We start from the raw sequence: 24705 nt of genomic DNA, 5'->3' as shown, positions 1-24705 counted from the left end.
TCTTTTTCCCTCTATTCTTCTCTCTCTTCTTTTCTTCCAATGACCGGCAGTATGGAAAGAGGGCAAACCCTTGAGGGTTGTGCTCTCAGAAGAATGAGGGAGGGCCAAGGAGACGGCTTGGTCTCAGCTCAGACCTCCAGTCCCCATACAGAAAGCCAGAATGGCACCTGGGAGTCAGTGCTGGGAAGGGTGGGAGAAACCAAGAGCTCAGTGATTACCAGTCTAGCCAATCGGTGAGCTTCAGGGTCAGCAAAGAGACTCCATTTAAAAAATACAGTGGAGAATGAGGCAGGAAGACACCTGATGCCAACCTCTAGTCAATACCACACACACACACACACACACACACACACACACACACACACCCCACATATACACATATACACACACATGACACAAAGGTTCATGTCCCTGCATACATATTTCCATACACATAAAACACACACAGAGATGCATATACCTGCACACACACATGCATGCAAAGACATAGAGGTTCATGCATACATATTTATACACACACCACAGAATAATTAAGGGCAAGATACAGTGCAGCCTGTGGCCTTTCACCGAGCTCAGGAGATTCTGTCCCATTGCACAACGAGGGCATGGGTTGTATAGCACAAATGGATAGTAGAGCCCGAGAAAGCCTTTTATCTAGAACCAAAGGACAGTGTAGTGCTGCCCTTAAACAAAAGGATGGACAAGGAAGCAGGAACGGGAAGAGGAAAGCTTGGGAGCAGAAGAGATGCAGAGAAAGAGGGACAGACCTAGAAGAGGGTAGAGACTGAGGGGAAGGGTGGATAGCGTGAGCCATATAGCTTGGTCTGGTCAAGCAGTGGGAGACTTGAGCTTACACCCAGCCCTGTGGCTGAGCAGCTGTGTGGCATTCAGCCTGTCTGTAGCTCATGTGCTCTTGCCTCAAGTTCTCCACTGGGAGGTGGCTTTACTGGCTCAGGGGCCCTGGATTTGGTAGCTGTACCGTTTGGGAGTGGGCCATGCTGAGTCAGGATGCAGGGGATGCTATGCTGATGTTAGGCTAGGGTTGTGGGAAGGCTCTAGAGTGCTACCTGTCAGCTGGATGTAGAAGCAGCCTCTTTCTTCCCCCAGAGGCCATCAGAGATCTGCAAGGAGTGGAGGAGGGCTGTTGGGGCACATGCATTCGTGGAGGGACCAGAGCATGCATTCTGGGAGCATGGGTGCATATTCTTGTCCTGAGCTGCAGAGCACAGTGAATGTTTCATTCCACACTGAGACAGGGATGGGTTTATCACCTTCTGCAGCTCGGTCTCCCGCCTCAGCCCTAGGAGCCCCAGCCACTTCAGGTCTGATCCTGGAAGGAGCCTATGGCTACCAATGAACCTGGGGTTTTTTGTTGTACTCTCAGGGGCAGGGGTCTTTATCCAGTCTTAGCTACTCACTTCACATCTCCCAGATGAGAACCCCAGAGTGGATGGCATTAGGACTTGCTCACAGGTTATGAACAGTCAAATAGCTTAGCCACATAGTATCTGGCACACAACAGAAAATAAATGAAGGACCCTTCCTAGCAGGATTGTTCCAGAACACATTGTGAACATCCATTCTTCCACTCCTGTCCCACACAGACATCAGCTGGGATCCTGCACCCCAGCATGCTGCAGATCTGTCCGTGTTCCTCCATGTTTTCCTTAGGCTAGGCCTTTGGGGTTGGTGTTGCTGTCTTCCCATCCACTTCCCGGTTTAGAGGAGTCATTGAAGGTCACAGAGGCAGGATCTATGCCTAGTGGCTTTGGGGGTTCTGGGAGCAAACCTCAGTGTATCTAAGTAGTAAAGAAGGGCCATGTGGAGACAAGTAGGAATTTGGGGACACTCCCCTGGGAGCCCATGCACTCATGAACATGGCTCTGTATAGTCTTCATGGGGACATGAAGCTAATCCCTGTTCCAGCTGGAGATGAGCCTGAATCCATTGTGAGGGTGAGTGAGCCTTACGGCTGCCCTGCCTTGTACCTGTTGCCCTGGAGGGTGTGTGTACCTCTGGCATGAGGAGGAGGAGGGTGAAGGATTGGAATAGGCTCACCTATGACCTGTGACTTCAGAGCTCAGTCCTGGAATCCAGGGCATCCCTCGGCGCTGGTGCTCCCGTCTCCTCTTATCTACAACCAGACCTCAAAGAACCAAGAACGAGTCCTATTAATCAATTATCTGCTGCCTGAGCTGAGAGCAGGGCTGCCTGGCCAGATAAAGTCCGGGGGTGGGGGGTGGGGAGGACATGAGCTCAAGAGGGGAGCCTCTCCTTTATCTGGAGCTGTACCTCATAATTCCTATAAGGAATTCCACACTCACCCCAGTGTGTACATCTTAGGGGACACAAGCCTATATCTTCTTATGCATCCAAGTCACAATTGCATCTGGCTGCTTTTGGCTGTTCACATCCCAACGGAGTGCCACACAGCTGTGGAGATGTTCCACCCACCCACCTGAGCACCCCAGTCCTGTGCTTTAACAGTCAGGTCATACTCTGTGCACACATGCACATATCAACACCACACTGGTCCAGGCTGAGGGTGTGTGATTCCTGAGATGGGCATGGTACAGAGAGTACCTTAGGAGTTTTCTAAGGGCAGATAACCCCACTGTCTCCTGGAGTTGGCTGGTTTGATCTGAGTTTTTAGCCGTGCTGTTAAGTTTACAGTAACAATCTAAACTCACTGGCCATATCTATGGGACCCTGTCTGCAGTTGGCACCTTCACCTCCTCGTTCTTGAGAGGACTGCCAAGCTTGGGCATCTGAGGCCCTTAGTCCATGGTTGTCACAGTCATGCTCTGTGGACTGAGAGTCAGTGTGGTGTTCTCTTTGCTGCTGTTGTTGCTGTTGACTGGCTATTCAGGGAATTACCTGGAAGTCCTGCCCCATGTGGTGCTGGGTGTTAGAAATTCCTCATTCCTGCCCCAAGTCACTTGAGCCCTACCAGAATCCAACAATGCACCCAGGTTGGGTTGTAGCAAGCTACTCAAGAGGGTCCCACTGTTCCCTCAAGCCCTGCCCAGCTTGGCTATGGCTGTCTTCCTCCTAGGCTCTGGGACCTCGGGTACATGGCAGGGTTCTGGTAGTTTTGCTTCCCCTCTGTACAGGTTTTCATGACAAGAAGAAGGGTGGGCAGTCCAAGGAAGGACAACACCACACACAGAGGCCCTGGAGAACCTGCAGATACTCAATCATGGAGAAGGGATGTGAGGCCAAGGTCTATGGGAATGGAAGGCATGCACATATGGTGGGGGAGTGTGTATGCATGTGTGGCAGTCAGCCATGTGAGGGTTGGGAGTCAGATGGGAACAGGAGAGCTAGAGAGGTTGTGTGTGTGTGTGTTCTGTAGATGTCTGTGTAAACATGGAAAGTGTCTCGGTTAATGGTGTTTATGTTTTGTGGAGTGTGCACCCTGTGGGCTTGTTATGGACAGATTGTGAATGTATATGCAATGTGTGGAGTATGAGTGTTTTGAGCATGCTATGGGGGGGTTGTGTGTATATATGTATGGGGGATAGGAGTACTTGTGTCAGAGAGGCAAGGTAATGCATGTGCAAAGGGTGGCTTCTTCTGGTCTCATTAGTATGTGGTGTGTGTGGGATGGGTGGCATATCTGTGGTCCCTAGGGGAAAGGTGGAGGCTGTGTGTGTCCATCTGTGTGTACAGTGTGTGTGGTGTGTCCATTTTACATGTTGGCACCCATGGGTATGTTTGCACTGCAAGCAGCAGGTCTATCTGTCTGCCAGATTAGGGGGTGTGTTCTGTGTGTTGTGTATGTAATGTGGGCTGGTTGTCTTTGTGTTGTGAGGTGTGTATAGTATGTGGATGTTTGTAGCCAGGTTGTCTGTGGACTGATATATGTGGAGTGTGTATCAGGTCGGGGGGATGGGGGGTAATGGGCACATTACCTGTAAGTGGGAGCATGAGTGGTCTGTGTATCTAGTTCAGGGTGTGTGGGTCTGTTAAATACAGGCGAGAGGTATGTCTATATATGTGTGTATATATGTGTGAGTGGAGGAGACATCATCTGAAAGAGAGGGTCTATGTATTGTGTACATGCTGAGAGCAGGTTGTCTATGGGTAGGAGTATGATAACATATAACACATGTATATACATATACATTGTGGCATGTGTGTGTGCTGTGGGCATGTTATCTGTAAGTGGGTTGTTCTGGGTGGGTTGTGTGTATATATGTATGGGGTATGTATTGTGTAGGGTGTGTATGTTGTGTATGTTGTATATGTTGTGGGCAGGTTATGGTCCAGTTGCCTGTGTGTGGCTGTGAATGTATTGTGGGCAGGTTGTTATCTGTGTGTGTGTACGTGTTATGTGTATTATGTGGGATGTCTATGTTGTGGGCAGGTTGTCTGTGTGTGGGTGGGTGTGATGTGCATATCTTGTGGGGTTTGTGTCTGGGGTGGGTAGGCTGTCTGTGGGGTGTGGGCTTTTTTTGTGGCTATGAGTATGAGATCAGCCTTGAGCATGTGGGCGCATGGGGAGGTAGGAGCAGGCAGGCGGGCAGGCAGGCAGGCAGGCTGACGGCCAGGGCCTCCCCCGCCCTGTGCACAGTGGCTGGGTTGACAGCCGGGCGGAGAAGAAAACTAGACGTCAGGGAAATCAGTCAGAGACAAATCGATTCCCTTTAGAGGTGAGAAAAAGCAGATGCTGCGGCTGCTGGTGGCCTGTTAGGCTCCAAGCCACATCCATCTCAGCCCGCCCCTCTTCTGCTGCCTGCCAACGCCCCGCCTTTGTTAGGGGCCTCGCTGTGGGCCTGCTGCCTCACTGTCTTGCCAGCTTTTCTATGGCAGGGCACTCCCCTGCATGGAGTGCCATACTGGTGCAGGGTGTTCATAAACCTGCACACGAGGGTGCATGTACCAGCATGGCACTGGAGAGGCAGGAACCTGGTCATGGCTCTCATCCCAGGGCACCGAAGTCACAGGCAAATGACCAGTAGCTTGCTTATGGACATCCAGGGAGCACAACAAGGCTGGACCTTAGAGATGTGTCCCATGGGCAGTACAGCCAAGATGACTCCCACATGCATGCAGGTCTCAGCAGTAGGAATCCAACCTGAGACCAGGGAAGAGCATCAGGCTCCGAACCCTGCTGCCTGCCAAGTGGCCCTGAGTGTCCAGACTCACATGGGAGCCCAGGCTTTACTTGGTCCTTGGAGTGTCATGTGCCCCTGGACTGCAAGCTAGGCTCAGCTGTCTGGATAGTGGCCAGCACAGTCAGGCCTGACTCCTGGGCTGGGTCTTGCTGATTCTTCAGCTGTCAGTTTGCCTAGATCCCAGGCCTCCTCTGCACCCCCTTTCCCATTAGATTTCAATAGCCAAGACAGATCAGGAAACCAGGGCCAGGCCTGTGCCTGCCTAGGGACAGGGACTCACTTACATGTGGAGCTGAGTTCTTCTGTCTAGTCTCTGGATTGACAACTCGGGCCTGCCTTCAGAAAATGTGGATACTGGTTGGGCACTGGTACACAGTGCCTCCTCTGTGACTGAGGAGCAGAGAAACATGTTGGAAGGCCTCTACAACCCTAGACCTTCCTCCTCCCCTCCTCCCCTCCTCCCCTCTCTCTCCTCCCCTCCTTCCCTCCTCTCCTCCTCCTCCTCCTCCTCCTCCTCCTTGAGGCTGGATGTTTTAATTGAAGCTGACCTCCGCAGGAGGATTCTGCTTCTACTTACTCTTCCGGCTTCCCTAAGAACTGTCCCTGAACTCTGAGACTTCATGTTCTTGCCCAGGGACCAATGGCTCTACAAGCACTGTGGTTCTCCCTTTCTTCTCTTAGACAGACAGCAGGCTTTGTCTGGTACAGATGTCCTATAGTTTACCACGAGACATCTGAGGGCACGTTACCCAGCTGAGCAGCTGGTAGAGGCAGCCATTGCTGGGGTTTGGTTTCAGCAGTGCCTGATGCTGGCCTTCGAGATTAATCTCAACTCCAGACTCCCAGGCACATTCCGACACATCTCTACTTGCCCGAGCTGGTCGCATTCTAAAATTTGGAATTTGCACCCATCAGACCTGAGCTCCTAGCTCTGGCTGTGTGTCTGCAGACAGACACTACACCTCTCTATGCCTTGTGTTCTCTTATGTTGGGGGAAAAAGAGCCTTGCTCACCCCAGAGGAAGTCAGAGAAAGTCACAGGCACAAGAGCTGCTGGGAGAAACAGCTGTGTTTCGGCTACTGGTAGTCAGGGACTTGCTCATGGGAGTCTTTCCAGGGCCCACCCATGGTCATGATCTTCATTGTCCAGACAGATGGGAGAGGCCAAGAATCAGTCTACAAACACTGATTGAACCAGTTTGGGGCCAAGCCTTGCTATGGGCAGATAGCACTTGGCATAGTGCCTAGCCTATGGGATGTATTCAAAGATATGGCTGCTGAAAGAATAGGTGGATGTGGGCATGGATGTTGTTAGATGTCCCTTGCTCCCAGAGAGGTTACAGTCTCACTGGGTCCTGCTGGGGTATCAGACACAGGGTGGGGATAGAAGAGTAGACTCTGACTCCTTTACTGTTTCTGTATAAGAAAACTGAGCTTGGGAGTGTGACCTTGAAAGACCATGTTCTGCTGTTATATACTATACATATAGTAAGAGGGACAGGTACAAATACCCTTAGACTAGCTACATATGTCCAGGGCCAAGCCCTTCTGTAGGGTACAACACTAGGCCTTGCAAGTGTCCACTGTCTGAGCTGTGCTAACCAGCTTTATGGTGATGATGAGGGACCCAATGTGTCGTTGCTTGTCCTGAGTCTCAGAGGCAGGACAGAACTGGAAGCTGTTTGTGTTGTGCAACAAAGATGGCAAGGAACAGAGGGGCGCAGATGAGCTCAGGGCCCAAAGAGCCCAATGAAGAATCCACTGTGAGAACTGGATTGGATGAAACCAATGGATTGGAGGAAGAGCTGGAGTATATGGTGAAGCTACCTAGAGCCAGAATGTGCTCCATTCATAGCAAGTCCTGTAGCTGTAGCCATGTGCTGTCCTGCACACATTCCCCCACCTCACTGCATCTGCCTGTTGCACTGAGTCCTGCATTCCCTCTTCTTGACTGTGGCTGAGGTCCTGATTCTCGGGATTAGCTGCCTGTTAGCCAGGCTTCAATCAGCACTGGAGGCTGGGCCACTTCCTCCACACAGCTCTGCAGTTGCCCTTGTCTTTTGTCATTCCCGGTAGCTGAGACTGAGACAGCTGACTTCTCGCCCTGCCTATGTGTTCTAGCTTCTGATATCAATTGTCATCAAAGCTCTAAAGGTCCCTTCATAGGCTGCAAAGGAAAAGGTGAAAGAGAAAAATTAGCCTTCCATCTTTACAGGCCCGGAGAGAACCAATGTCTTAGTAGTGCCCAAGGCACTCGAAGGATCTCTTAGGTGTCCCACAGTCCTCTGCCCATGCCTCAATCTGACAAATGCCCCAGGAAGCTCAAAAAAGCCCCAGGCAAGACTTGGGTTCTTTACATTGGCAATCTGTGCTTGCAGATGTGAGGAGAACACACAGCTATTGGTGCTGAGACAGTTAGGGTGAGGGCAGGGAGAGCGTGACTGGGTGGGCAGAAAGGACAGGGGTGTTTTCTCAACACTTCTTCAGAGGGGGAGGGGCAGATTCCCACTAAAGCTGAGTGAGATCTTTGGGGTTCTGAGTCCTTACAAGCTCACAGTCTTACCTCACATAGCTAAAAATGGGGTTGTGGACCCAAAGTGTTCTTGTGTATTAGGACTTGAAGTTATGTAAGTCTGGGTTCAGGATTGGTGAATTGTGACTTATTTCACTGAGGCCATCCTCATCTCCCTTCTTGATGTCTGTCTGGCTGCCTCTGCCTCTTGGGTCATGTGTGGGCACTTGCAGTGAGTGACAGACAGAGCGGGTGGGATGGGATGTCTATGAAGGACCTCCCAGCCTTCCTGTAACACCCATGGCACAGGTACTCACTAATAAGGGGGATGCTGGGCAGCTTGCCTTGGGGAAAGGTGGTAGAAGCTCTGTCCAGCCTAGATCCTCTATATGTGGGTAGGACCCCAGGAAAGACTTCTCCATGGCCTGGTGTTTTTCAAGATCTTGATGTGTGGAGTTTGGAGGGTTGTGAGAGGGTTCTTTGGAAGGTGTCTTAGTTAGAGTTTCTATTGATGTGAAGAGGTACCATGACCACAACAACTCTTATAAGGAAAACCTTCAACTGGGACAGGCTTACAGTTTCAGAAGTTTAGTCCGTTATTGTCATGTCAAGAAGCCTGGTGGCACGCAGGCAGGCATGGTACTGGAGAAGGAGCTGAGAGTTCTACACCTTGATCCATAAAGAGCAGAAGTGAACTGTGAGCTACTAGGCCTGGATTTGAGCTTTGGAGACCTCAAAACCCACCCCTTAGTGATGCACTTCCTCCAACAAAGCCACACCTTCTCCAACAAGGCCATACCTCCTAATAGTGCCCCTCCCTATGAACTTAGGGGAACTATTTTTACAGAAGGTAGAGTTCTCCCGCCAGAGAGCTAGAGGACAAGAGCTGAGGCCTGTCCCCAGCTTCCCCACTTCCAGTGCCTATGTAATACAGGGATAATGGATAACAACCCCTCTCCTACAGTTGTGTGTACTTGTGTACAACAGCATGAGAAAAGGTCAAGGTGCCAGGGAGCAGAAACGGGGCCAGCTCCACAAGGTCCAACTTAGTTCTTTCCTTGAACACTTGGCATGGGTTAGTTCTGGGTCACGGGGATTGCTTGACAAATATCAGTTAGGTGAAAGAATGGAAAATATGAAGATATCTTAACTTATGTGATATCAATCCCTTCCAGGGCAAGGAGGAGTCCATTTTACGGTAGAGAAACCAAGACCCAGAGGGAGAACAAATGGATTGAAGGCACGTGACGAGTTAGTGACCAAGCTGAACATTGAGATGAGGCTCTGTTAAATTCATTGAGGTTCTGGGGGGAAGGTATTGGGTCCTTCTACATTTGCTTATATATGTGTGTGTATGTGTATGTTCTGGGAAGTCAGGGGCTCTGTCCAGGGCTTCTTTTTGATGCAAAGCCTATCACAGGCTGATGGCCTGCCAGATCCTCTGAACACCTTGTCCTACTTACTGGGGCTACTGCATAGCTGGAATTCTTGCAGGGAAGCGGCACCTTCCAGGCATGAGGCTCTGCTTCCATGCAGTCAAGCGGCTCCAGGTCTTTATTTGAGAGGAATGTATCTGGAGCTGGCTAGCAGATTAGCTGAGGTGGGAGTGGGACAATGCCATGCCCTTATGCCCCTCAGGGGTGGAAGGGTGCGTTCTTACTCCCCTGCTGCCCTTTCCCAAGCCTGGGTACCAAATCGTGTCCACAGGCTTGTCATGCAGCAGCTGTTTGAAGCCAGTTCTTCTGTAGGGACACATGAATGACTCCCAGTGTGGCTAGTGGAGCACCAAGAAGCTCACTTGTAACTGGAACTGACTAGAAACCTAGTTTCAGGTCTGCCCCGATCCCCGAGTCCGAATCTGCTAGAATCTGTCTACCCATGTTCATAAAGCTTCTTCTTGTGTTGAGTGGTTTCTACACTGCCCTGCTCTCAAGAAAAACATGATATTTCCCCCAGGAGAATCCAAGGTGGGGAAAGAAAGAAAGAAAGAAAGAAAGAAAGAGAGAGAGAGAGAGAGAGAGAGAGAGAGAGAGAGAGAGAGAGAGAGAGAAAGAAAGAAAGGAAGAGGTGGGTATTTCCAATGGGATGGGACCTACTGAAGCTATTAACTTGATGATCTTACCAGCAACCTACCTTCCCACAACCATCCATCTACCCATCCACCCACCCACCCATCCATCCACTTATCCATCCATCCATCCATCCATCCATCCATCCATCCATCCACATACCTATCCATTTACTTACTCACACATTTATCTACCCACTCACCTGTTCATCCATTAACCCACCCATTCACCCACTCATCCATATACCCACATACCCATTCATTCATATTCATTCATTCATATATACATACATTCATTCTACCTATGCATATATTCAGCCACCCACCTACCCATTCAATCATCCATCCATCCACCATCCATCCATTGCATGGATGTTTTCATCTAATACATGACAAGATGTACCTAGCAATTGAAATGGAAAATCCCTCTATCCCCAGTTTTCCTAGAAGTAGCAGCCATGTGTCGGGAGACATGGATTTGTGCTCCCTGGTGATTCTTCAGACCAGCTGTTTGCATGTGTCCAAGCAAGGATGGAAAATGGGTGAATTTGTCCCAGATGCTTTCATGCAAGTTGTGGAGAGTCATCTCTTCAACCTGCCCTCAGCCTGCTGTCATTATTCTCATTTTACAGATAGGACAACTGAGGCTCGAGGACTCAAAGGCCAAGACTAGAGTGTGGTCAATTCCTCTTGACCCCAGAGTCCAGGCCCTGCCCTTTCCTCCTGGTTGCCTTTCCTTGGTAGCCCTGGGGTTGGGTTTTGGAGAGGAAAGACAGATTGATTTGGGAATTCTTTTGGTGGTGTGTTTTTGTTTTTGTTTTTATTTTTGTTTTTATTGAGACAGGGTTTCTCTGTGTAGTCCTGGCTGTCCTAGAACTTGCTCTGTAGACCAGACAGGCCTTGAACTCACAAAGATCTGCCTCTCTCTGCCTCCCAAGTGTTGGCACTAAAGGCCTGTGCCACTACTTCCTGGATTGGAAATCTGTTTTGTTTTGTTTTGTTTTGTTTTGTTTTGTTTTGTTTTGTTTTTGTTTTTCGAGACAGGGTTTCTCTGTGTAGCTCTGGCTGTCCTGGAACTCACTTTGTAGACCAGGCTGGCCTCGAACTCAGAAATCTGCCTGCCTCTGCCTCCCGAGTGCTGGGATTAAAGGTGTGCGCCACCACACCCGGCTGGATTGGAATTCTTATAATTACCTGTGCTGCCTAGACGTGAGCAGGCTGCCTATGAGTGTTAGACTTCCTGCCACAGAAGCCTTGCAAGTAGAGATCAGAATCTTGTGACTGTGGTGATGACCTTGGGTGAGCACAGGGTAGAATGAAGCCAGGGAGAAAGTGAGTATTCTCATTTTACAGATAGGTAAAATAGATAGATCCATTTTCCATCCCTGCTCCTTGGAAACACTGTTCCACAAAGGCTTCCTAGATTCCAGTGACATGCTTGGACACATGTCTGAATGGTCTGAATGAATCACCAATGGTCTGAAGAATCCCCAGTCAGCTTAGGCAATCCAGGAAGGCACAAATCCATGTGCCCTTAGGGCCTCTTTTGGGGCAGGGATGGAGGGTCTTTAGCCAGTTCCTTGTCTGTGGATGCTCTGAGGGGTCCCTGTCAGCTCCGAAGCAGGAGATGTGTCCGGAATGCTATAATTGGAGCTAGGGCCACATGCCTGAGAGGTATTTGCCACAGTGTCAAGTGCAGACATGCCCCTGCAGCAAGGACCTGGTGAATCAGTCTCTCAAACACAGTCCCTGTCTTGGGTACCCTGCCCCACCTCAACCCCAAGAAAGAAACTGGTGGTGTCCGGGTTTCACACATGTTGTCTCCTCTGGGGCCTCGCTGGAGCCTTGGGAGGGAAGAAATGGTATTACTGTGAAGAAGTAGAATCTCAGGCTTCCAATGTTAAGTGGCTCACTCAGGGCCATTGGCCGCATCAGATGGGATTTGACCTTGCTTTGGGGAGTGCCAGGTTGAATTTCCTGATCATTCTAGGGAAAGATCCAGGAGCCAAAGAGGCCAGGGTCACAAGCATCAGAGGTCTGGGTGGGTCTCGGGTCACCCTAGCTAACTGTGCCATGGCGTCCAGTGGCCTTGCTAAGCAGTCTCTAAAGGGTGGGTCCCTGCCCTCTCTGCTTTTGCATGGGTACAGATCCTTAGACATTCTGCCCACAGAGAAGTTGGGTCTCTGTGACCTTCCTTAGAATGTGAGCAGATCTGTGACTTTCATATCCAGTGAGTGTGGCCAGAGAGACCCTAACCCTAACCCTAATCCAGTTTCCCTGCTTCCTAGCTTCCATTACATGACAAGGACACTTGCTCTTGAAGCTCTTGTTTGAGTAGGAAGTGTCCCCTCCCAGGCTGCCGTGTCCAGAGGAAGCTCAGGAGGCCACGCCAGAGGCATGGTGCCCCACAGTCCCTGGGGAGTACACTCACCTAGACTTCCTGTCTGTATCCAACCCAGGCCCTAGACAGTGGCATAGAACCACGGCAACTCTGCTGTGCCCCATCTGCTGAATCCCAGGCCCACAGGGCTAGACATGTAAACTGTTCTAAGATCAGAGAATCTGAGGACTTTATCATGATCAAGGCAGCTGTGGTAGGTGGGTTGCATCACGTGGTTACCATGGAAGAGCCCCTCCATGCCACTGGCTCCATGTTTAGGAGTTAGGTTGAGCTCCTGCTACCAGGGCAAAACATTGTTTACACTGGAGGCCATGAGATGTGTCTGTATGTTTCCTGGAGGTTGGATTTTGCTTCCCCTACCCATGTTCCACTGTGTGTCTGCTGTGTTCTTGGGTGTGTGACTTAGACTCTTATCCCTTTTCTACCCATTCTGAGCTGGAAGGGCTTGGGTAGGTGAGTGAACTTAGCCTCTGTGGTCTGTGACATAGGAAGACCCACCTTCCTCCCTCAAAGGCCACCGTCAGAGCTGAGCATAGGGTTACAAATGCTCATTGTCCCTGAAGTCACCCTCTTCCTGACACTTGGGACAGCACATAGGACTTCATGGTTTACAAAGCACTTTCTGTTCCTCTCAGGAGCCCCATGAGGTGACCAAATGAAGAGACTCAGGATGGGGCACACAGCCCTGTGGCCTGGTTCCAGCAATGGGCTCCAAGCTCAGGGTTCTTCTACTCTCATGAGAACTTCCTCGGTGCTCTCTCAAGGCTCCTGGCTGATTTGCCTAATGCCACCATCGCACCCCCACTGCTTCCTTTTGGCTCTGCACTTCCAGAACTGTCACTTGTGACTCTTTAGATAGCTCCCTTCCCTCTTGGGTCCTCAGATCCTCACGTGTAAAATGAAGGCCTCTGGGTAGGTGACTCTTACTCAGGTTCGAGAGTCTTAGGTAGGCTTGATCTGAGAGTGGCTTGTCCAAAATGACTATTGCTCCTCCAGCGGACACAGATATCTCGTGTCTGTGAAAATTAAGGGGCGGTTATCGTCAGCGTGGCTCCATTTTGCCGCAGGTTTCTCTGACAATGGCAGGAGAACAGCCCAGTCTCTGGGGTCTCTTTCCTGGCTATGGGTTCCTCTGGCAGTGACTTCTGATGATCCAGTCTGTGCTGCTCTTTCTGGACACCTACACACCCAGTCAGGTCTTACCTGAGCAGCCTCACCAATCTGACTTGGATCTCACTAGGCTGCCCTCCTGGACTGTGAGGCCCCTCATCCATTCCCCATAGTGCCTGGCTTCCCCTGAAGACCCTAGTTAGGCCAGGAGGTAGCGCACACTTTTAATCTCAGCACTTGGGAGGCAGAAGCAGAGGCAGGTGGATGTCTGAGTTCAAAGCCAGCCTGGTCTACAGATCTAGTTCCAGGACTCCCAGGGCTACCCAGAGCGCACACACACGCACACGCGCGCGCGCACACACACACACACACACACACACACACACACACACACGTGTACGAGTGTTCATACCACACCATGTATTTATGTTTGTGTGGAGGACATCTTGTGGAAGATAGGTCTCACTTTCCACCATTATAGGGCCTGGGGATCGAACTCCAGTCATTAGGCTTGGCGGCAAGCACCTTTACCCGTTGAGGCATCTCACTGGCCATAAATGAAATTTGATAAGCTAACAAACAATGAAGATAAGATTGTTCCATTGTTAAATCTCTTCAACGTCACCTACCCGAGCCTAAAGCTGAGCCAGGAAAGGATGTATTCAAAACAACAGTATTTTGGTCTCTATGGGATTCCTTTTGTTGAGTAGTTTGCTGGTATGATATCATCCTCTCAAACGTGTCTTTTTGTCTCTTCTGTGCCATTCTCTAATGAAGACTGCCAGGAAACAGTCTGTCTTACAATGAGAAGCAGTTCTGACTTTCCCAAGCGTGGGGCTTTATAACGTTATTTGTTGTGTGTCATGGATGTTATGTAACCGACTGGGAGTCCCTTGTTGCACTTCCTACTAGGAGGCTCCCGTCTAAAGACTGACACTTTGAATAACATTTAAGACTTGGAGTGTCTCTTTTATATCAGTCAGATTTTCACTTCTTGTGCTATGCCCATTTCTATTTTATTGCGTTATATAACCTTATGAATCCTTTATGGATTGGGGAATGCTCTAAATCACCAGAGCAAAGCAAGACTTAATCGAGTGTACACACACAGTGCCCACTCCAGTGCACAGTGTCATCAGCTGACCCAGGACTTGACTCACAGGCTGGAGAGAGCTGGTGCTGGCTTCTGAGGCATGCTCTACTACAGGCTCCAGCTACCCAGAGCCCTGGCAGCCTCTGTTATGTTCTATGGGCTATGACCCGTCAGGCCTTGCAATGGGTGGTTCGCCTATGATGAGCAGGAGTCTGGGTTCCAGCCATTCTCTGGCCTCACCACACTGCACTGGCAACCTTCTGGCTTCACTAGGCTTCCTGACCCCACTTCAGGTCCCTCTGTGTCACTGCTTAAAAGTGTTCTTGAGAAACTAGCAAAGTTCTCTGCCCTGCTAAACCTGATGGTTTAGTCCTTAGGGTGCTGTCTGGTTCCAGTGGCCATGGGACTAGGCCATCTGGGCTGACTTGTTGGTGTTTCTTTGGCCTGGACCAGAGCAGAAGTCCTGGTGACAGGGCAGGTGTGATTCTAAGTTGTGACATGGCCAGTCTCACACCTGCAGAGGAGTGTTTAGCTCCAGCGAGCCCTACTTAACAGACGAGAAAACTGAGGTTTAGAGAGATGAAGTTTGCCCAAGGTCTCAAGGTCAAAGGATGAGGTGGGCTTGCTTTCCACTTGGTGCTAAGCAGCCTCTGTCACACTTCCTCCACCCTCAAATACTATGGTTTGGTGGAGATTGGAAAGTTTCTAGTCATTTGGCTAGACGATCCTCTGAGGGGGTGCAGGGACACCAACCACCCTGGTGCCACAAACAGGGCATGGGCAGTGTAGCCCCTTCCTTTTCTCGAGAAAGTACAATATAAGAAGGGGATTCTGGCCATGTGTGCTGATGACCACCTGCTGCAGAAACTGGGGGCTGAGCCGGAGGAGGTGTTTGGGACAATGAGCCTTTATCGGATAGACTTCTTTATGGCTTCTGCCTGCATTTGGGACTGTGCCCTCTGCCCTTTCCACAAAAGCCAACCAGAGCAGTTCATTTAAGAGCTGCTGGTAACAGGATATGCAAGAGCTCCATCCCTAGCCTGGGAATCAAGGCAGCTGGTGCCCATCCCTATCTGAGTGACCTCAGATCTGTCCCTTGACTCTGGCAGCATGAGTATTGTCACCTGTTAAATAATGGGATCTGAGTTCTTGCCTCCCTCCCTCTGCTAACAAGCAAAGTCAGTTTGCTGTAAAATGTTTTCCACTTCCCATCTGAAATCATGGTGCAGAAGTGATTCCTAGGGATTCTCTGGGGACCTCCTCCTACTACATCTTATTGTTGAAAGCACAAACTCCTCAAAAACAAAACAACCCCCCCAAAACAACAACAACAACAAAACAAAAACAAAAGGCATCAGTGCATCAGGAGTCACCCATGCAGCCAAGGCATTTGAATTGGAAATGGTTGCAGAGGGTTGGTTTCTGCCTGCTGCCATGCCGTGAGGCTCAGCTATGGTCTTGTGCCTTTCTCTAAATATTTATCGAGTGTCTGTTCCTTACTAGAAGGCCCAGCATGCAGCACTGGAGTGAGAAAGGCCCTAAGGCAGCATCGGTGTAGGGAGAGTTCTGGCTTTGCCCTGACTCTGCAACTCATCACTTGGAACACCTTGGGCAGGTCATCTCCTTCCTGAACTGGAGCTGTGTTGCGTGATGTAGGGTCCCCAATGAGGAAATCTTAGTTGAGTGACAGTGTCTGGTTTGCCCTGACTCTGCAACTCATCACTTGGAACACCTTGGGCAGGTCATCTCCTTCCTGAACTGGAGCTGTGTTGCGTGATGTGGGGTCCCCAATGAGGAAATCTTAGTTGAGTGACAGTGGCTGAGATATCAAGTGTGGTTATTGTTTATCAGGAACGATAGGAAGCCACGAGGGCCTTGCTCCTGTGGTAGTATAAGTGATTAGGTCTGATCCTTGGGAGGGGGGGGGGGTGGAGAAGCCTACAGGAGATGTTGGGAGTATATGGGAGACAGGGATGCTTTCTGCTGCTGGGAATGACTTTTCTTGCACAATTGAAAGTCCTGCCCAATACTGCTCGGGGAAGGTGCACGGGGGATTTAGAGAAGTCCTTGCTGGGACTTGACAGAGATACCTTTCCCCCCCTCTCTTAAACGCTGCCATCGTTAGTGGGGTTCAGGAAAAGTGAATGGTAGAGGGCTCTTTAGAGGGTCTGTGATAGAAAAGGCTGGGTATATGAAGGGCTTTGAGACAATCCAAAGCAAGGGAGGAACAGAGGCCAGCATGCAGAGGGCAGAGGCAGGCAGCTCCTCTCAAAGTCAACAATACAACCCTCACCTACCTCTTTTGTTCACAGCATGCAAGCCCCACTGGCCCGAGAGTTTGTTCTATGGGAAGCAGATAGGACTGACTCGTTAGGGTTTCCAGACAAGAAGGTGTGTGTGATGGGAAGCTGACAGAGTGGCAAATCAGGGCTGAGTGGGAGCGGGTAGACGATGGAAAGGTGTCATGGCTGTTTGGGCAACGGGCACATGTGTGCAGGTAGGTGGAATGAAGCCTCCATCCCACATAAGAATGGAGGTCCCTTAAGAGAACGTTCTTCTGACAGGACTGCCATGAGATAGGTGTACACCTGGCCTCAGTGCTCCCAAGGACCATCAGTGAATGCCTGGAGGCTGAGGGATTCAAACCCATCTCTCAGATGCATGCTCTGTGTCCTTTTGCAGAGCATGGCTCACCATTTATAGTCATCAGCTAGCAGAGCATAGTAAGCTCTAGATTGGTTCCCCTGAAGTCTTCAAGTACTCAAATACCCTCTCTGCCTGCTGGGCCCAGTTTCTGGTCATATGTGATTTTGCATGTGTCATTTATAGGTTTGGAACTCCTTGGGGTCCAGGAGGCCCCTGGTCTTTCCTGGGTCCTCTAGTCCAGGGAGAACCAGCATACCCAGTTGAGTGACAAGCCACCATATACATTCATTATTACTTTGGTCTCCAAGTTCACAGATGGACACTTAGTCCAGAGAGAAGACGACACTTAGGTCCAGCTCATGGCTACACAGCAAGTGAGAATGAGTGTGACCTTTAGAGTTCCAAAGGGCTTCCCTACTCATCTAATGAAGGTGATAGTGATGGTGGTGCTGATGGTGGTGGTGGCAGTGGTGATAATGATGGAGAGAGTGGGCATGGTGATGGTGGTGGTGCTGATGGTGAAGGATGATGATGATGGCAGTGATAATGGCTGAGTTGATGGTGGAGGTAGTTGTGGTGGTGGTGATGATGGTTATGGAGGTGATGAACATGGTAAACATTGATAAACATGGCTATGATGATAGTGCTGGTGGTGATACACAACATAAACACTGGTAAACATGGCTCTGGTGATGGTGGTGGTGGTTGGTGGCAGCAGTGGTGGTGGCTGTGGTGGTGTTGAATAATAATGACAATAACAGCAAAAGCTTCCTGAACATTTGCCTCATGTCAACTACTTGGCATACATTATCTCATTTAATCTTCTTTCTAAATATGTATAGAATTCCAGAGTGTCCCTCTCTTTGGGTCATGGACAAGGAGGAAGAGGACTCTTTAGTTCATGTTATGGGGCCTCCACTTGCTTATCCACTGATTTTAACATCCTTGTAATGAGGATCATGCCTTAGATGACATTGGGCTGCAGAAGGGAAGTAACCCTGTCTAGGTCACAGTAGCAGGAGGTGTGGCCAGGATCTGAGCTGGTTCTGTTGGACTCCTCTGTTCCAGGCAGTCTCTGCCTTTTTCATCCACTATATTTGAGAGTTGGGGATATAGTTCGATTAGTACACACCGGCATGCACAAAGTGCCAGCACTGCATAAAACCAGGCAGGATGGTACATGCCTATAAGTCAGCATTGTGGAGGTGGAAGCAGGGGGGGGGGTTAGAAGTTCAAGGCTATCCTTATGACAAAGTGAATTTGAGGCTTGCTTGGGCTACATGAGATCCTATCTCAAAGAACAAAAACAAAAATGCATTCAGCAAAATGAGAGAGAGAGAGAGAGAGAGAGAGAGAAGAGAGAAGAGAGAAGAGAGAAGAGAGAAGAGAGAGAGAGAGAGAGAGAGAGAGAGAGAGAGAGAGAGAGAGAGAGAATAGATCAGGTAACTTACCTGCATCAACAGTAGCCATTTCCCAGCCTAGACTAGGAAATGTTTACTAATTGAGCCTTTGAGAGGTGACCATTGAGGACAGAGTGGCCAGTGGGGAGGCCAGCTGCCATAGTCCCTGCTGAGTCGCTCCTTCCACTGGGACTCTTTCTGTTTACTTCAAGGGAAAACCCCAAGCAGAGCATCTGTGACAGCCAAGCCGGGCTTCCTGATAATTCTATTCCCAGACCAAATCACAGCTCGGGGACTGCGCTGCCATCAACATGATTACCTTGGGGGACAGAGACAGGGAATTTTATTAAATGAGACAATCTTGCTAAAAGGAAGCCTTACATGAGACTCTAGGCCTTAAATAATATTAGTGTCAAGAGATGACAAACATTTGGGCACGGTGATAGCATGCTGCCTAGGAGCCAGCGCTTGAGGGGAGGCCCCAGGGGCAAAAGAATCCAGAGGTGGCGGCAGACAGACACTCTCTGGCCCAGTGACCACACTTAAGTGGGCTGAAGTTCAGGGCCCTCTGAAGCCCTGCCCCAGAGGGAGAGAGAGGTCTCGTCTTTTCTACCTTAGGCACAATGGCCCTGCAACTGTGCAGGCTCCAGCAGAGGCAAGAGCTGGTTTCCAGGTTGGATGTCAGTTCCATCCCTGCACCATGCTGGGCTGCCCCGGGAAGCCTGTAAGGCGGTCCGTAGGCGTACCATGGAGATATGAAGACATAGCAAGTTCGCCTCCAAGTCCTGCTCACTGACCCCATAACCTTGGCCCGGTTAGACATCTCTGTGGATGACTGCTTCCTTGTTCTGGGGACAAAATGAATGAGTGCATATTGCTCTCCAAGGACAGTGCCTGGCACACAGGACATGTCCAAAGTATTCTCTCACTCTGTCTTGTGTTTCTGTTCCTGACCTCTCCCTACTGCTCCTGACGCACAATTGCTATAGTTTGGGTCTGGAATATTCTCTAAAGGTCCCTCCTAAAGATTTGGGCCTGCAAAACTATTGAGGGGGAGTGGTGTTTGGTAGAAATTAGGTCATTAGCAATGTGTCTTTGAAGAGACCATGGAGAGTCCCAGATGTCCTTCTCTCTTTGCTTTATAGTTACCAAGATATGAGCAGTTTGCCCCATCCCACATCACCAACATGACGTGCTGTTTTATGAATGTCACAGGACCAAGTCACCATGAATTCGAGCCTCTGAGACGCTGAGTTAAAATGAAACTTTCTGCTGTGTAAGTTGGTTCGCCCCAGGCATTGGTTATAGCAACAGAAAACTGACTTAACAATTATTCACATACTCTCTACCTGGGACAGGCGATGGGCTATTGAAAGGCCAGGTTCTCCAGGGCCTCAGGAGAATCCATACTTCAGACCTGGTTCCATCCATGTGGGCTGGCCTCGTTCATTCTCCCAAGGTAGCTTGGGGAGATCCCCCAGGAATCTAGGGACTGATAGAACAGCATCCTGCCTGGGTCTGAGTGATTCCTAGGACAACAGAAAATGCTCTGAGAGGTGGTGATTGGCTTCTGGGACTAGACAGCCATCTATGAATGACACAGATCAAACTGGCTATTCTGGGAGACAGCATAGGCTGGGGAGACCTGGACCTGGGTGGTGGAGGCCTTTGTCAGGGAGCCAGTAGTCTAGAATACCAGACTGGGTCTCACCTCCTTGCTTAGAGGCCATGAGCCATCATAGACTGTGGGTGGTCTACAGAGAGGGCAGTGTTTGTCAGTCTGTGTGGAGGAGGCGCCGCAGGTTTCCTTGGGGCTTTCTCAACCCTGTCCTTTCCAGATCCAGTTCCAGTTCGGTGGACATCAGGCCTGACTGCTCCTCTCTGAGCTTGCTCATGTCTCTACTGAGCACTGTACCCAGGAAGACAGGGTAGGTGTGGGGCTCACCTAAGGAGATGTGATAGGGGGACCCCACAGCCTCCAGCCCTGGGTTCCTGCCTGGCCTCCTCCAGGTAACATCACACCCATTAGGCTATCACACCTTCTTAGATCAAGGCCTACCTCTGCTAACCCAAATACCATCAGAGCCTAAGAAATCATCGAACTAGGTCTCCATTCTTTAAGTGAGCTTTCCCTTGGAGTAGCTGCCCAAGGGGTCATTGTGAACACTGAGATGTTCACTGGCCAGTAAGTGTTTGAGTCTGATCCAGGCTGACTTCTGTCCACAGAAGGGTCAGAGAGACACTCTGAAGGGACAGGTTGAGTTATGAATGAGGATGACCAGACATTCTGGGGAGAGGTCCAGGACACTCAGAGGTAGATGTGTAATTTGGAATGTCTGTTGGGAAGATGGCCTGGGAGCATTGGTGTAGGGCTATGGCACTGGGCTGGGCCTTTATTGATGGTGTCACTCTGCTTCAAGGATACATAGGGTCTGCCACCACCTCCACTCTTGGGAAGAAGGACAGATTCCCACTCAGACTCACACCAGCTCCGAATGAAGGACAAACAGCCCTGTTGGTTAATTACCCCCAGAGTACCAGGTTATGATGCTGTAGACAAGCAACCTGAAAGGACAGTCATCATCAGAGACTCCCACCCCCACAGTCGGTAGTAATGATTTAAGGGGTGTGTTCCCAGGTGGCTGGAAGCTGGTGTGAGCCCAGGCACACGGCCCAGGCTTTCTGCCAAGACAGAGCTAGGGATGGGCTGGGCCCTGGGTGGGAGGAGTTGTTCCTGTCATTCTCTTAGACTTGTGTGCCAGAAATGACCTTGATGTCTCCACTGGCTGTTCCCTGTCACTCTGTCCCCAACAAATATGGAGGGACATTTTAGAATGAGAAGCCCTGAGAGCCCTTCTTCCATCTGTTGGCTGCCGTAATTCACCAGTGGGCTAGTGCATCTGACCCATTTACTTTTTTGTTAAATGTTTTAAAGCCTTATTGATTGTTTGTGTGTGTGTGTGTGTGTGTGTGTGTACATGTGCATGCATGTGTGTGCACACACACACACGCACGTGTATGAATGCCTAGGGCTCACAATGTGTGGAGGTCAGAGAACAGCTTTCGGGAGTCAGTTAGTTCTTTTCTGTTTCTAAGGATTGAGCTCAGGTTGTTGAGCAGTAGTCAGCAAGAGCTTCCTACCCACTGAACCACCCTGCCAGCCCATCTGTCACTCTGACTCAACAGAGGTGCCCTCTTCCTCTAGGCATGTCTCCTCACCCAAGGGTTACCCTCTGGTTAGCCTATGTTCACCTGTACTCTGAAAGACGCCCCCTCTTCCAGATTCTTTCAATTTTCCTGGACCAAGGGACGCTTCTGGGTTACCCACCTATTTACTTCCTGGCCAGACTAGCAGAGCAGGTAGGGACAGTGTGGCCCAGAATCCACCACACAGGGGACATGCGGGACTCCACCTCAGTTTCTGCAGAATAAAACTTTATGTCTAGAGAGAAGGACAGATGCAAGTGGATAGTGCAAAGGTCCCCACAGACCCCCACTGTTGCTGTATGCAGGGCCAGGGCAGATCCTTTCAGACGGCAAAATGGTGGCTCTGGAGCCAGACAATGTGTGCTCAGCTCCCACCTCTGCAGTTTGCAAGCATGGTGGCCCAGGCAGGTGGCTAGGCCTCTTTTTTTCTCCTCTGTAAACGGCTTTGCAACCCTGATCCTGCACAGATTTACTGTGTGAATGAGTTACGTTCACATATGACAACTGTACTTATTCCTACTTTATGAGTGACTCTGGAAGCCCCTGACCCTGAGTGAGCCTGAGAAGTGACCCTGAGAAGCCCCAGGTATGGATGTTGGTGGCCTGAGGAAAGACAGCAGAGGGGAATGGCCAAGGGCTGGCAGACAACCTGGTTGCCTGGATTTGAAGCCTGTCATGGACCTCACAATGGGACCTGAGAACATATGATGTTCTGGGCCCTAGTAAAAATAGCTGTAAAGTGCCGGTTGAATAACGGCTGCTTCCTTGTGGCATTCCGAGACACACTTAGTGTGCTAATGTAGGTGAGGTTAGTGCCAGGCGTCCGCACATGCAAACTCTCAAGTGACTGCCACTCGCATTCGACAGGTGGGCAGGACATGACTTACTATTACAAGAGGAGGTCATTTTAATTCGGTTCTACTTGAATCTCTAGCCAAGGCACAGACTGTTTCAGCCTTCTTCCCCTCCTCGAGGTTTAGGCTTCCTGTGTCTTCGAAATCCCCCCCCCCCTTTTACTGATAACTGGAGACCCTTGGCCACCCTCCTCTCGACCCAGCCCACTGACTCTCCCTGAGGGGAAGTGTTGAGGGTACCCACTCTCCCTGAAGCAGCACCAGCTAAGTCTACTTCATCTCACCTTGCTGGATGCGATGGGTCCCTAGGGCATCAGTGCTCTTTACGGGCAAGGCCACCACTTTTCTCCCTCTTCTCCTGTCTTTTGAAGCCCGTCTGTCCACTCAGCACGTTGGCAGGAAGCTGGATGGTTCCCCTCTGTCCTGCTTCTGTTTGGCTTCTGTGGGCTCGCTGAGCTGCATGGGGAGGGAGGCGGCAAGCTGGGATCAGTGCTTGGCTACTGCTTCTATGATAAAGGCCTGAGCGCACTCTTGAAGCAGGCACGTTCACAGTCATGGGCAGGGCACCTCTTGGTCTAGGGATGGAGGCACTGGGGGTGGTAGGCGGTAAGCTCAGTCAGCAGCGGGGCCTGGAGGCTGGGGAGGACTCTGAGCTGGTTTTTTGAAGAGCTCATCACAGGACATTCTGGAGGGACAAGATTACCACTGCAGCTCTCAAGGGAAGATATGACCTCACACGTATGGCCTCCGGTGTCCTGAGATTCTGCTGGGCTGTCAGTCTCCCGAGGGGCAACCATTATTGACAATGGCCATTACACCTCCCATCAGCTTCTGTGGGAGCAAATATAAAACCTTTAGAATACATTCACAAGCAGGTGGGCTGCAAGGAGGGCTTAGAGAGCTTGTTGTCTTTCCTCTCCCAGACCAGAGGCCATCCTGGACACCTCAGAAATAAGACAAGCCTTGCAGCTATGTCCTGAACTTCTTAGGCCAGGCTCGGGACCAAACCATTGCTGGAGCCCGGTAGCCACTTCTCTGAGCCCGAAAGCACTTAACGGGGTGGCAACTAATAACATCCCCTTCCCAAAGGTGGAGAAACTGAGTCCTAGAGATGGTCAGCAGATGGTCAGCAGAGGATCCACAGCCACAGACAGCCAAGCTAGGCCTGAGGCTTGGCTCTGCAGCCCTGGTCTTAGCCAGCAGGATGACCCCTGCAGAGTGGTTAAGCAGGCAGTGGGCAAGAGCAGGTGCTGTGAAGGCTGAGTCTGTCTGAAGCCTCAACTCCAGGGGGCTCTTGGGAGAAGCAGAGGAAGAGGTCTCAAGTAAGGTCTTCTTCCTTCTGATTGGATAAGGTGGTTGTCAGAGGGACTCTGATTGGATAAGGTGGTTGTCAGAGGGACTCATTGTCCCAGGGCTCTCTGGCTAGCTGCACATAGGGATCCACCCTCAACCCTCTACACCCACCCCACATCCCATGAGACAGGGTTTCTCTGGATAGTCCTGGCTGCCCTAGAACTTACTTTGTAGACCAGGCTGGCCTCAAACTTAGAGATATGCCTGGCTCTGCCTCCCCCGTGCACACATAAGGGATCTTTAACAAAAATACTAGGTATACTGCAGCTTGACTCAGCCTCATGGCTGTCACAGGAAATTCTTACCTCCTCTGGGAGTGCCAGGATAGTGACTTTCCATTACTCAGGTGTCTGCTGGGCTTTTACCACCCACTAGATCCCTTCATTCTGTCTTCACCCCAGAGGTCTGTGTCCTTCCTGTCCTTTGGTTTTATCTGCTTCCTCTTCGCCTCACTGTCCCCTGCCTCTTGCCAGTCACCACCACCTCTTGTCTGCCGAGGACAGAGGCCACTGGTTCTCGTTGCTTCTCTGCACAGGTGCCCTTCAGCTTCACGGGGTCTTCACAGCACCACTATGTGCTTCTGGTTCGCCCAAGGCCTCTTAGGTGAAGTCCCAATCTCTGCGCTTGTCCTTGAATTAGCAGGGTTCTTGGCCTGGGAGCAGCAGTAGTAATCAGAGAGGACTTCCTGGAGGAAGTGACAACTAGGTTGAAGGACAATGGAGAGTAATGCTGTATGCTCACAGGAAAGGCACTGTGGGACAACAGTAGCTAGAGCCCTTCCTGAGAGACCCCACCCTCACTGTCCTCTCTGCTTATGGGATTTCTGAGAGGAAGCAGAGGGGCCGCACTTCCTGCCCTGCACAAGACATTCTGGGAAGTACCATGGCGTGGCAGAGGGTGGGCAGGCAGCAACTACATAGGAAGAGGGCGCACCCGACAGCA

At 50.5% G+C, this 24705-nt stretch overlaps 2 long non-coding RNA genes across 7 annotated transcripts in view; one reads left to right on the top strand and one right to left on the bottom strand.

Annotated features, from left to right (window-relative positions):
- Positions 1–24705, bottom strand: Gm32645. Of its 6 annotated transcripts, XR_003951092.1 has the most exons (7): positions 24069–24705; positions 23114–23241; positions 22695–22866; positions 19699–19878; positions 18401–18668; positions 5405–5510; positions 1–2146 (listed from the first exon to the last, which is right to left on the bottom strand). It is a non-coding gene; the product is annotated as a predicted gene, 32645 (long non-coding RNA). The 6 variants fall into 6 exon arrangements; XR_383281.3 differs by having other exon boundaries at positions 22695–23241; positions 24069–24700; XR_383282.3 differs by lacking the exon at positions 5405–5510 and having other exon boundaries at positions 22695–23241; positions 24069–24699.
- Positions 19641–24705, top strand: part of Zmiz1os1 — a 151773-nt gene continuing 146708 nt past the window's right edge. Inside the window, exon 1 of the long non-coding RNA XR_003951078.1 lies at positions 19641–20277. This is a non-coding gene — a long non-coding RNA (Zmiz1 opposite strand 1). The remainder of the gene's footprint in view (positions 20278–24705) is intronic.

This window comes from Mus musculus, chromosome 14 (assembly GCF_000001635.26).
Source record: "Mus musculus strain C57BL/6J chromosome 14, GRCm38.p6 C57BL/6J".
Lineage (NCBI taxonomy): Eukaryota > Metazoa > Chordata > Mammalia > Rodentia > Muridae > Mus > Mus musculus.
This window is presented reverse-complemented; position numbering and strand designations above follow the sequence as displayed.